Source organism: Grammomys surdaster, unplaced genomic scaffold (assembly GCF_004785775.1).
Source record: "Grammomys surdaster isolate TR1022 unplaced genomic scaffold, NIH_TR_1.0 185, whole genome shotgun sequence".
In the NCBI taxonomy this organism is placed as follows: Eukaryota; Metazoa; Chordata; class Mammalia; order Rodentia; family Muridae; genus Grammomys; species Grammomys surdaster.
The window spans coordinates 3,560,769-3,573,345 of NW_021604630.1; the positions used below are offsets into that span (position 1 = coordinate 3,560,769).

At 41.8% G+C, this 12,577-nt stretch overlaps 1 pseudogene; it reads right to left on the reverse strand.

Annotated features, from left to right (window-relative positions):
- Positions 1–7,780: 7,780 nt before the first annotated feature.
- LOC114621797 lies at positions 7,781–8,448 on the reverse strand (annotated as a pseudogene).
- Between the last annotated feature and the right edge of the window lie 4,129 nt (positions 8,449–12,577).

A 12,577-nucleotide genomic window follows, 5' to 3' on the forward strand; every position in this document is an offset into this window, starting at 1 on the left:
TGGATAATTTTATAGTACCAACAGCAGTCCATATCTATTTAAAATATATATGCAGCCTCGCATGCACATTCCCCACCCCCAACCCCGCACAAATGATCCAGTAACTAGCATCAGTCCAACCGCAGAGGCAGCTGCCCCGTAATTACGGCCTCTCATCGCACGTGTGGGAAACAAGCTGTGGCATTTGGGAGAGGTCTGCAAAAATAGGTGTCAGACCTTAACTAATAGTGATTGTCCTTCCATTCTACTGTAATTTACATTTAATTCACACATTTCATTTCCATTTAAAATATGATTACAGTGTTTTGAAGCACATCTCACCTGTCCCCTCGAATTACAGGGGGATGAGAATAACAGGGAACAGCAGGCACCGGGAAGGTGGTACAGCCCTTGGCGCTGGGGGTCGGCACATGCACTGCCTCTCAGAGGTCACAGGGGAGAGCGGTGGGTGAGAGGAGGGAAGTAGAGTCGGAGAGGAAGGCCCCAATAGGGAGCAGGGATTGGGGAGGTAAGGAGTTCACCAAGAGGAGTAAAGATTCCATCTCCAAGGACTCCCTGTGTATTGTATTTAAACCTGTTATGTCCTGGCAGAGTACCCGTCCTTCATTTCATTTATTTCAGGTTCATGAGCTATTACTAAATACATGCATCCAGCAGAAAGCAGATGCCGCTGTGTCTGACGTTTAGGCTTCTCTACCCTGGAGGCAGCAAAAGAAAGAGAGACAGGGAGAAGGCTAGGACCTCCTATGTGTTAATGCAGAGAGGCCAGAATGCCCCATAGATATACGACATCCTTCAAAATATACCTCCTTGGAGCTGAAGAGATGGCTCAGTGGTAAACAGCACTTCATGTTCTTCCAGAGGGCCTGGGTTTGAGTCTCAGCACCGACAGATTGTTATGGTCTTTCTTCTATTGCAGAGAATTGGTGAATTATTTTCTGCCCCTCTTGTAGCTAGCTGTAGTCATGGAACTAGTTGCAGCACTAAACTATGAGCAGAAGTTGTGTGTCAGTTCTAGGCCTATTTAAGATACTCCCTACTCTATGCTGCTTTTCTGCTAACCAATCAGAGATGAACAGCTGCAAGGATGAGGTATAACTAAAGGATGACCACACCCACCAAGAAGATGAATGGTATTCCCTGGACCACTTCACAAAGGAAGTCTGCCCGCTAACCAAGAGCAGTTGAGCAATGCCATTTTAACAACATTCTATTTTGGGAAGGCATTGGAATGTTAAAAAATTATGTACTGTGGCTTCTAGCATTGCATTAACCAACAAACTTACCTACCACTCATTTTTTTCAGCCCACTACGATCTTGTATATATAATTCTTAAGAAATGGATCTCTGTGGTCAAGCGTGGTTGTGCATGCCTGTAATGTTAGCACTTAAAAGGCAGGGACAGTAAGACCACTTCAAATTTGAGGTTAGAGTGGTCTATGTAGAAACTTCCATATCAACCAAGGCTATACAGTGAAACACACAAAAATCAAAAGAAAGAAATAGGTTTCTATGAGGCCACTGGTATTTTCTTATTACCTAGTTCAATAGTTCAATAGATACCTTTCGATCTATTCTACTCGCTCCTTAGGAGTGCTCTGCACAGTTGTCCACACCTTTATTCTTAATATGGTTTTCAGGACACTATAAATTCTTTGGAGTCTCCATCCCTCCACCTGTTTCTGAATCCTCTTGATGGAATTTTAGCTCTCATTCCTACTCTGAGAGATCTACAATTTAGCCTTTGACCTCCACCCATGTTGAGTTACCTGGAACTGAATTCACACTCGCCATGAACACTGAGGAAACAGGATGGAAAATGACATTAAAACTGCTTTTAGACATCTCCAGGCAGGCACTACAGACTGAAAGCCTCCTGAGAAAATGTAAAGGAACAAGGGGAACCTGACAGCGCCCTAGCTTTTTCCCGGGGTCACCTTTAGGATTGCAGGACAGTGAAAGAAAATGCTATCCGAACACACTACCATGTTCATGAAGCAGAAAGGAGAGTGGAAAACTCAAGGTGACTTGGATATGCAGTGAAATAACAAAGAAGGAGTCATGTAGAGAAAAGGAGGAATCCTTGGCTACACAGTAACATGGAGGCAACCTTGGTAACATCACTGGGTAGACAAAGAATGGCTGGCTGTTAGAATACTGTGAGCTAAATAATTTCCTGCATTCACAAACGGCTAGGATATATGTAAGCTTTAATCAACCAGGTTGGCAAGGCCTGACTACTGAGGGCAGTCAGTAGAGACTCTACAGAGATCACACTAAATCAGTATGAGTACATCAGCTCTAGAATAAAGGCTGCTTTAAGCTTGGTTTTATGCAGCTCAGATAAGCTTCCATGAGTTGAGCTTATCAACAAGGAATTGTAACTTCTTCATATTCTAAAAGTTAATACAATGAAGCCTAGAGACTTAGCATTACATTATGAATATCTGTCATCCAATCAAAAAGCATTATACCTGACATCCAAGAAGCAGATAGAGGCTGTTACAGAGATCCACAGCTGGTCAAAATGCAGAGATAAGTGGCTGACTACAGGGGTCGGGGAGTTCAGAACTAGTTGGTATATCTACAACACAACATAAATACCTAAGGCTCAAATAATCTCAAAAAGATGGGAAAAATTGTAAGAGCCACAGAACCAGGCTATCCGCTGGGAAATAGTATCTTCTAGATGTGGCATGAACACTCTATCTGTGAAATCACGACAATATGGTTGCCTAATCTAGACTGCACAAAATAAGACTGGCCAACATGGCCATGTGGATGAGGAGAAATTTTACGAAACCCCCACCCCTGGACGAAGAGCTATAGGCAACCAATGAAGGGCTGCCAAGAAGGAAAATAAGTTCTCTCCAGGGATGAGCCCCAATAGGATAGCCATTATCCCAATTTGTCACTCCTAAACACAAAATGTGATAACCTAGATGAAACATTCAAATACATAAGCCACACTAAGTAGACTTAATAAGTTGTGTGTTTGTATCTGCTTGTGTAAAACAGTAACTATTATAGAAGAGATCACGAATTTTAAAGTGAATTGGGGAGCAGATGGAAAGAGTTGGGGGAGAAGGAAAGATCAAAAATAATAGAAACACAGTACCTATGTACAAAATTCTCAAAAATTAAAATTAAATTTTATAAATTAAACAATAAGAAAAAGAACAATAAGAATGTCAAGGAAGTAGAGCAAGAATACCATTATAAGCAGGGGAAAGATTAATTTCTCCTGCAAATTACTCATTAAAGGCAATACCAACCAGAGAATCACAGAGAACTTTTCTACACTAGAAATAATTGTCAATCTACAATTAGATTCATAGAAAAGAATGATTGAAAGGTAAAGATGTCACCCAGAAGTTGGGAGAACTCACCACTAGAACTGCACGAAAAGATGGGCAAAAGAAAAGCTTTCAGGCAAAAATGAAATGAAAGCAGATCAGCACAAAATACACAAACACAAAAATAAAATCCCCGAAAAGTTAAGTACATGGCTAAGTACAAAAGACGTAAGTGACAAAAACAGGTTTTGAAAGATAGAGCATCATTGCAGATGCTACAGATGTTTAAAGGAAATAGTAGAATGTGTGGTATAACTTTATATAAAATTAGACAGCCCAGATAAAATGTTCAAATTCATAAAAATATGTAAACAATGTCACATTCTTAACTACCAATAAGTTAACTTAGCCAAGCCACAGAGTTAAGGCTCAACATACAAAAACCAATTATACATTTTATAGTTACAAAGACAATTTAAAATTAAGGTGAAAAAAACCCCCGACAAACATGCAATATATATACAAAAGAGCACAACAAACTACTATAAAATTATATGATAAATATGGAATACTTACAGGACATAAATCACTGAACACATACAACCCACTAAAAATATATCACAGGCAAGCAAAACAACAACAACAACAAAACCCAGAAATCCCAATTAAAGCCCTGGCAAGTAAAGAGCTGAAAGCAGGAATCACAAATCCCCTACCAAAGAGAAGTTCAGAACCTGATGGCTTCACTGGAAACGCTTATATGTCATTTTAAAATTAATTAATTCTAGGGTTAGAGAGATGGCTCATCAGTTTAAAGCACTCGGTGCTCTTGCAGAGGCCCGAGTTCAGTTCCCAACACTCACATGGCAACACACAACCATCCTTAACTCCAGCTCTAGAATAACTAATGTTTCCTTCTGACATCCATAGGCACCAGGCACATGTGTGGTACATACACACATGCAGACAAGACATTTATACACTGAAATTTTAAAAAACATAATAAAAAGAAATCCATTCCAATTTTAATCAAACTATCTCCTCTTCTCTCCTAAGGAGGGGCTGGGGAGAGTTGAAAAGGAAGAAACTTGACCAAACTCACTCTACAAGGCCAGCTTAACCCTAACCCAAAGAACAAACAATAACAGTGAGAAAACTGTAGGACAGTAACATCAAGAACATAGATGTAAAAATTCTCAATGAAACACAAAGCAAAACAAATGTAACACACACAAGCATATGCTAAGATTATATAAAATGCACTTTAGGATCCAAGCAGCATGCCATGTATGCAAATCAATAAAAGTAATAAAAATAATACACAACAGCAACAGAATGAAGCTATTTGATCATTTTAATAAATGTAGAAATAGTTTATTTTTATAATGTTCAACATGCTCTTGGGATAAAATCAATAGGTGAGCTATTGCAAGACTATAACACAATAAAGGCCGTGTATGAGAACTTGACAACTAACATTGTACTTCATGGGAAAATCTGGAAACCATTTCCTCTAAGATATCTATTTTCATTACTTTTACTCAGTACAGACTGGAAGTCCTAGCGAACCAGGCAAGAGTAAAAGGACAGGACAACGGAGTGGGAAAGGAGGAGTCACGATATTCTTTTCTCCAGAATGACTGTGTATGGAAGAATCACTCCACCAAAACACTGATTCAACTGCTCAGGAAACCTGATGTTCTGTATGAGGACAAGACTGGACCTTTACCTCTAATCATGTGCAAAAATCAACATGAATAGGTCAGAATCCTAGGCATAAGCCCGGATGCTGTGAAAAGATAGTGCCAACACTTCAAGGCATCCAAAGTTTGGAGATAAGACCCCAAAAGCACAGGGGAAAAAGTAGACAAAAGGGATAATGTCAAACTAAGAACCCCTGTCCACCAAGGGCTGTAATCAACCAAGTGTAAAAGCACAAAACTTCCAGAAGGCAATCTCGAACATAGTTCCTAAGGAATTGGTTTTCATCAACACTACATTCTGCTATTAAAAAAATTAAAAACAAGAAGACTAGCCACAGACTGCCAGGTTGTACATTTATGCAACAATACTCCTATCCAGAAAACAACTTAATGGTAAGAAAAGACTCCGTAAAATAACGAATTAAAGGATAGGTGACATTATAGGAGACATTTAACACCATCAGTTGTTGCTACAATAAAATTAAAAGCACTAATAGTTCACACCAAGGAGAAAGACTAAGGTAGAAAATGTTGACAAGTGACAACTACTGAGTCATCTATCTTTAAATTTATTTTAAAATAAATAAAATTTGATATTTTTATACTTCTCATTCTTTCTCTATATTTTCAGAATAAAGGCCAACATACTGAATGGTTTATAACTGGATGATCCTGGGTGGTCTGGTCCCACAAGTGTCTCCATCCCACCTCAGCACCCAGTCCTCTCCACAGCTTGGTTATTTCTCTCCCTTTGTAAAAAGTGGAAACCTCTTAAATTTCCAGAACTGTTTTCTCTCAGCCAGAATTAGTCATTAATTGTTAATTCATGACATTCTCTCATTGTGTGACATGCACTGTCCACGTTGTTTAATTAAGTAGTCAAGCAGTTGGGTCTTGTTTGTTGTATTTTTAGTGTTGTGTTTCGATTTTGTAACAGCTTTCTTCTAGCTCCACTGTTTACTTCTGGACAACCTTAATAACTTCCACAAATTCAATCCAGGCTGAACTCCATGATCTCTTTAGCTAACTCACATCCCAGCTAAGTTGCAGCACTCTGTGTCCAGCTGCCTCACTAGATATATCAAAATCATCTGTCAACCAAATGCACTGTTTTCCTAACCATTTTCAGAACTCAGAACTGGATCCACCATTCCCCTGACTGCCCCCCTCCCACCCTCTTCTTTGTTCCCCATAGCCAACTCAAGCAGGTAAACTTGCTACCATTTTAACTTTCTTCCTCCCCATCCTCTCATTTAATCCAAATGTCATATCACACTTTGATTGCTGATATAACTTCCTAACCAGTCTCTCTTACTTGTTTTCTTATTACTAGTAGTGAAATATCTACTAAAGTCAAAGTGAATCTTTCGATAGATACAAGTGAGTCACCATACTTCCCAGATACTGGACAGTCCATATTCCTCACCAAGCCCACCCAAACTCTCTCCACTAAGTGCATTTTTCCTTCAGTCTATGCAAAAATAATCCCTTCTCTAAGTGCATGGCTTGTTTTCTAACCTCAGAAATTCATAATCATAATTCTAGTGGGTATCATGGGCCATAAATGGCTTGGCTCACTTACTCACTTATTCACCCATTCATTGGTGAATTTTGATATGAAATGTAATAAATATTTATAAGCTCATGCCAAACAAAAGTAGAAAGTTTAATAATAATAATCTACATGCTAAGTCTGATGGTGCAGGCCTATAATCCCAGCTACTCATGAAGAGAAAGGCAGGAGAATTATAAGTTCTAGGCTAGCTTAGACTACAGAGTGAAGATCAGCCTGGGCTACAGAGTGAGTTCAAGGCCAGTCTAGATGACACAGAGAGATCCTGCTTCACAATAAGATTTTTTTAAAAAAAGTTTTAGGATGTATGTACTCAGTGGTAGAACACTTGCCTAGCATATTCAAGGGCACAGGTTCAATTCCCAGGACTGTAAAATCACCATCATCACTGTCTTAGTCAGGGTTTCTATTCTTACACAAACATCATCACCAAGAAGTAAGCTGAGGAAGAAAGTATTTATTCAGGTTACACTTCCACTTTGCTGTTCATCACCAAAGGAAGACAGGACAGGAAATCAAGCAGGCCAGGAACCAGGATCTGATGCAGAGGCCATGGAGGGATGTTACTTACTGGCTTGCTTCCCCTGACTTGCTCTGCTTGCTTTCTTATAGAACCCAGGGCTACCAGTCCAGGGATGGTACCACCCACAATGGGACCTCCCACCCTTGATCACTAGTTGAGAAAATGCCTTACAGCTGGATCTCATGGAGGCATTTCCTCAAGAGAGGCTCCTTTCTCTATGATAACTCCAGCTTGTGTCAACTTGACACACAGAACCAGCCAGTACAATCACCTCACATCAAATCCTCCTAGCTACTAGCCCCAGGTAACCATCACCTTAAATCTTCTCTTCTTCATTCTTTTATGTTACTAATTAAATAGTTTATCATATGTACATAATACATACACTATACATATACATATATATGACATTGGAGCTATATCATGTGAATATACCACAGTGTACCAGCTTTCCTATGGATCACCAACCACACTGTACCCTGGTTTCTTTTTCTCTCTCACTTTGTTTTTCACCTTTCCTACCCACTTACCACCACTGAGATCCTTATTGAAATGTACATACATATGAATAATAAGTGATCTTGCAGTGGCCTAGGTAGGATCTTTGGTCAAGTCCAACAAGACCAATAGTCTCCCTGGTGGTAAAAGGGAGCCAAGTGAGAAGAGGCCTGCCACACTAAGGCATTATGATGACTGTTGGAAGCCTGGTATTGTCTGGTTCTCAGGTGCCACTGTAGATTTCTCTTCTTTGGCCTCCTCTGAAGATAAACTCCTCTTTTCTGCAATTAATCTTTTTACTCCCACCATCCACGGACTGACCTCAGTCACATGATCAACCATGGGTAATCGGTGAATGTCATCTACTGCGTCCCACTGGTGATGTAAAAGTTCTTGCACTAGCAGTGCCGTCCTCTTCTTTACAGGTACTGACAACGTCCCTCCAGCCCACTGTTCTTGAAGCAGTGCCAATTGTTCGAAGAAGCACATACCTGCTTCTTCGTGTGACCGCGGCAGTCCTCCGATGCCTGTTCCAGAGGTCTCAACACATCTTCTATCAGAGTCTCAGATTCAGTGATTGAGGAGCTTGGGGGCTCCACACCAGTAACAGGACAGCTCCCCATGGGTGGAGGCCTTACAGAAGCCTTACTTGAAGGAGGTGGATGATTCTCTGGAGGTGGTCCAGAAGATTCTGGGGCTCTAGGGGATCAATCCTGTGGAGTCACAACCCTCTTAGTAAGGGGAGTGCATTTGGGTCCACCAGTCTGAGTCTGCAGCCCATAGGAGAATTGTGGTGAGTTGTTCCAGCCGCATTCTTTGTTGCCAGGCTTCATGTTCAGCTCTGCCATCTCCACTTCCGCACTGCCATCTCTTTTTCTCTCTCACCAAAAACACTGATATGAACATTCTAAATATGTCCTTTTGGTCTATATTCCAAGGAAGGTACAGGGAAGTTCAGGTTTAGGAAGTAATCCTTGATTGATTGCCAAAGTACTTGTCCATCTTCACCAGAGTCTGCAGTGCTTTGTGTTGCTGTCCATTTAATTATTGTCAGTTAAATGTTGTAAAATAGTATTGTAATCACACAGACGCCAATAGCTTTGGACAAGCCCACGGGTTCATTTTATCCTTCATTTAGAGCCTTTTGCTCCTCTTCCTCCTCCTCCTCCTCCTCCTCCTCCTCCTCCTCCTCCTCCTCCTCTTTTTCCTTTTCTTCTTCCTCTTCTTCTCCCCTTTTCCCCCTCCTCCTCCCCTCCTCTTCTTCCTCCTTTCCCTCCTCCTCCCCTCCTCCTCCTCCTGCTCCTCCTCCTTCTCCTTCTTCTTCTTCTCTCTGTTTCCACAAAACTGCTTGTGCTTTTTCACTGGTTTATGAGAATTCTTTGTGGACTCTGCTTCTAACTCTGTGTCTGTTAGAAACCATTACGTCCTACTTGGATGAGATGCCCTTCCTTCCCACTTCACCTAAGAAACACCTGCTCATCCTCAGATCTTTGTTCCACTATCACTCCCTCAGACAGGTCCCTCCAGCTTCTCCAAATTTGATTGAATCTTGCTATTTTGAGTTTTCATGGACCCAGGGGATTCTTCTCATTTCTCCAGTTCTAATCTTTACATGTGTATTCCGGTAATGTTTTGGGGACATGCTTAGAGAGGAAGATGCATCTATATTTTGCTTACAGTTTAATCTACTACACCTGACATGTTTCCTGGTGCCAGGGATAGAACCAAGGGCTCCACAAATGCTAAGTACATGCTCCACCAGTGAGCTACACCCTAGCCCACTAAATATTCTTAGATGAACAAATAAATGCTGCATTTTGCATATGCATTGTTTCACATCTGTTTAAGCTGTGGTCTTGGCCAAGCATTTAACCCATCCTTTTCTCTGCCTCTCACATGCACTGCCTTGCTTCAGTCTCTTACAAAATGCACTTGTGTTTTCTATAAGCAGTCATAGACCCAATATCAAAAGTTAGTGCCCACATACTTGCTTGAGAAACTTTCAATCTCATGGGAGAAAGGGGTAAGATAAAGAAAACCAAGGTCTAAAAGACACCCAAGGAGGTTAGTAGAAACAACTCAGTTTCTAATTTACAAGGCAGCTAGGATTCTGTCTTAACACATGCCAAGAAGCCCTTATGAAAGGTATTGGTTTTGTGTTCCAAATACAGCTTGAGTTGATAGGGCTGGAACCCATTTTGGAGGGATGTTGGCAAATGGGAAATGGCCTTGAGGAAAGGGAAGGGCAGACGTGAGCAGACCTGTTGCATAGCTCTCTCATTAGCTCCAGGACCATACTTATTTGGAATGACCTGGGCATGACTCCAGTCACATTCCTTACTGTCTGACATTGCAGCCAGGTCCTCTAGACAGATCTTTGAGAGACCTCTCTGGACCATCTCTAACTCTACCCTTTTTGCCTTTACATCAGCTCTGATACTGCTGTAAATACCTTTATGAGCTTGCCACAGACATTGATTCATGGGTTCTTTCTCATTTGTGTCAAGACGGTGAAAAAAACGCTAGAGAAGTATTGTCAAATTCTATTTCTACCAGGGCATCTCTCTGGAGGAGAGCATAGCTGGGGTGGACAACTGGCCACCAGAGGTTGACTTTTTTACTTCAGCTGAAAAAAACATGTCTTGGGGCATCTTTACAGTCTCCTTCTCTTTAGGTTGGCAAACACTTTGACCATTTTGAAATATTATTTCCCCCTTTAGGACAATGTACTTGAGTTTGAGTTCTTTCTGCTTTGTTTACCCAGTAATCATTTTGGTAAGAGGGATGCATGCACCTGTTCAACAGGCCCATTAGACTCTGAATTGCTTTTCTCCTGAGCAGAGTCATAGAGGAAAACTAGCCTTGGCACTCAACACATATTGCGGCAGAAGAGAACATTACAAAGAAGGCCACACAAGATACGATCTCAAGCTATAACCTAAGTGGCTGAGGTTGAGAGACGGAGGGCTAGGGTTCCCAAGAGGGAAGGAACCAGCCCAAGGTAAAACTGCCAATCAGTTATGAGCTAGACTTATGATAACAAATAGCATAAGTGTGTCCCAAGCCATACTGTGTTCCATCTTGTTATAGAAAGAAGCAGCTAAGAAAAGAGATGGGTGCAAGCAGAAGAAGAAAATGAAATGGCAAGTTCAGACAGGTCTGCATAACCTCATCCTAAGGGCTCCCTTTTCATCTTATGGCTGGGTGAAGGAATCAAGGAGAAGGTCTTCAATGGAGCTAGTGGAAGGAGGAGTTCAGAGAGACAAAAATGGGGAGAGATATACTCAGGCTCTCAGCAGCAAAGAGTTGCTCTTCTGCACAGGACTCACTAAGAGACAGACAAATGGCACCTTCTCCTCAGGGCTTCTCAACCCTAATGCTCATGTTGGAACTGGAGAGAGCACCTAGACAGGACCATCTAGGTTTTTCTTTTTGTTCCAAGTGTCAGAGTCACAGCCTAACACAGAAGCTGCTCCTGGGCCCCGGTGACTTACTTTGTCATCTGCTGCCTCTTGTGCAGGTGCGTGCATTTTTAGCTGGAGGTGCCCGGGCATGGCAATCGCTCTCCCTGTGCCCATACATTATCAGTATTTTTAACATGTGGCTTTCCAAGCAGGTAATGCATTTGCAGAGACAGTGATCTTTCATTGGGAGATTACAATGATTTGTGTTCCCTGTCTAAACTCCAGCATAAATTTCAGAGGCAGCGAGGCATTGGCTTGTGTCAAGAGCTGCTTTTGGAGATATGGCAAGCCATCTTTGCAAAGCTCAGGCTCCCAGCCATTTGTCCTGGTTAGGAAATGGCTTATCAAAGTCTTCCTTGTGCCTCACTTCTATTTTCTTTCTTTAAAATTGCTCTTCCAGTCAGTCATCTTTGTGGTTGGGTTCAGCCCTCAAGTTGTTTCCAGAGCTGGTCCTAAAGGAAAATAGTCAAGCAGATCAGCTGACTCCCTGTTTCCCTGGCTCTCTGGCTTTTGAAATTCACAGTGTGACCAAGTCACTGAAGCTCCTAGGCCTGCTTCCTCATCAGCAAATTGGAAATTGCAATCTCTTCTTCTTGAGGCAAATGGGAGGATTAAACAAGGAAACATAGATGAGATTCCTCCCATACACCTAGAAAATTGTTGCTGAAAGCCCTGCAATTGTTTCCAATTACATGCCTACCTCAGGCCTTCGTCGGACAGTCCCTTCATTACACCCCACTGTTTCCAGATCACTCTGAAATTCCCCAAAGTGTTTGTAAACGACATGAGTAAGTCTGTCTGCCGTGTGCATTAGTCTGCTGGGGCAGATGTAACAAAGCAACATCTGCCAAGAGGCCTAGAACAACGGAGACTTATTTTCTTGCAGCTCTGTAAGCTGAGGATTCAAATCACAATGTAGGCAGAGCTGGCTTCTTCTGGGACTTTTCTCATCAGCTTGCAGATGGCCATGTTGTTCCTGTGACTTCATGTGACATTCTGCCCTCTTAGCCATCTGTGTCTTCTTCATATTGGATTAGGGCTCACGGGGTAGCCTTGTTTTTTTTGACTTTGACTTTGTCAAGCCTTTAGGGACTGCATTACCAGGTAGTTGCATACTAAAGCACATTTGAATTTGGAAGGGGTAGATAGGGAGGCAAACTTCTCTATAGCATCAAGCAATAGTTGAGGTATAACTTCAAGGGCATCTCAAAGTCAGAGTAACAGTGAGAGACTCCCCCATCACCAAAATTACAGTGTAGTCTGTGTCATGAGAGTCCTGTTAAGAGTTCTCTCATAGTCATTGCCTGCCACTCCCCAACTGTATAATAGAAAAGCTGAGGGGTAAGAACACAGAAGGGTCTTAAGGTCTCACCACAGAAAGTGACTGTGAGAACCCCATTGTATGGTTCCTGACTACCCCAGGGTAACTATAGACATGGACTGGACAGACACACAGCATAACTATAGAAGGCAGCCCCAGGGTGACTCAGTACTACAGATATGGGCTGGATAGACGCGA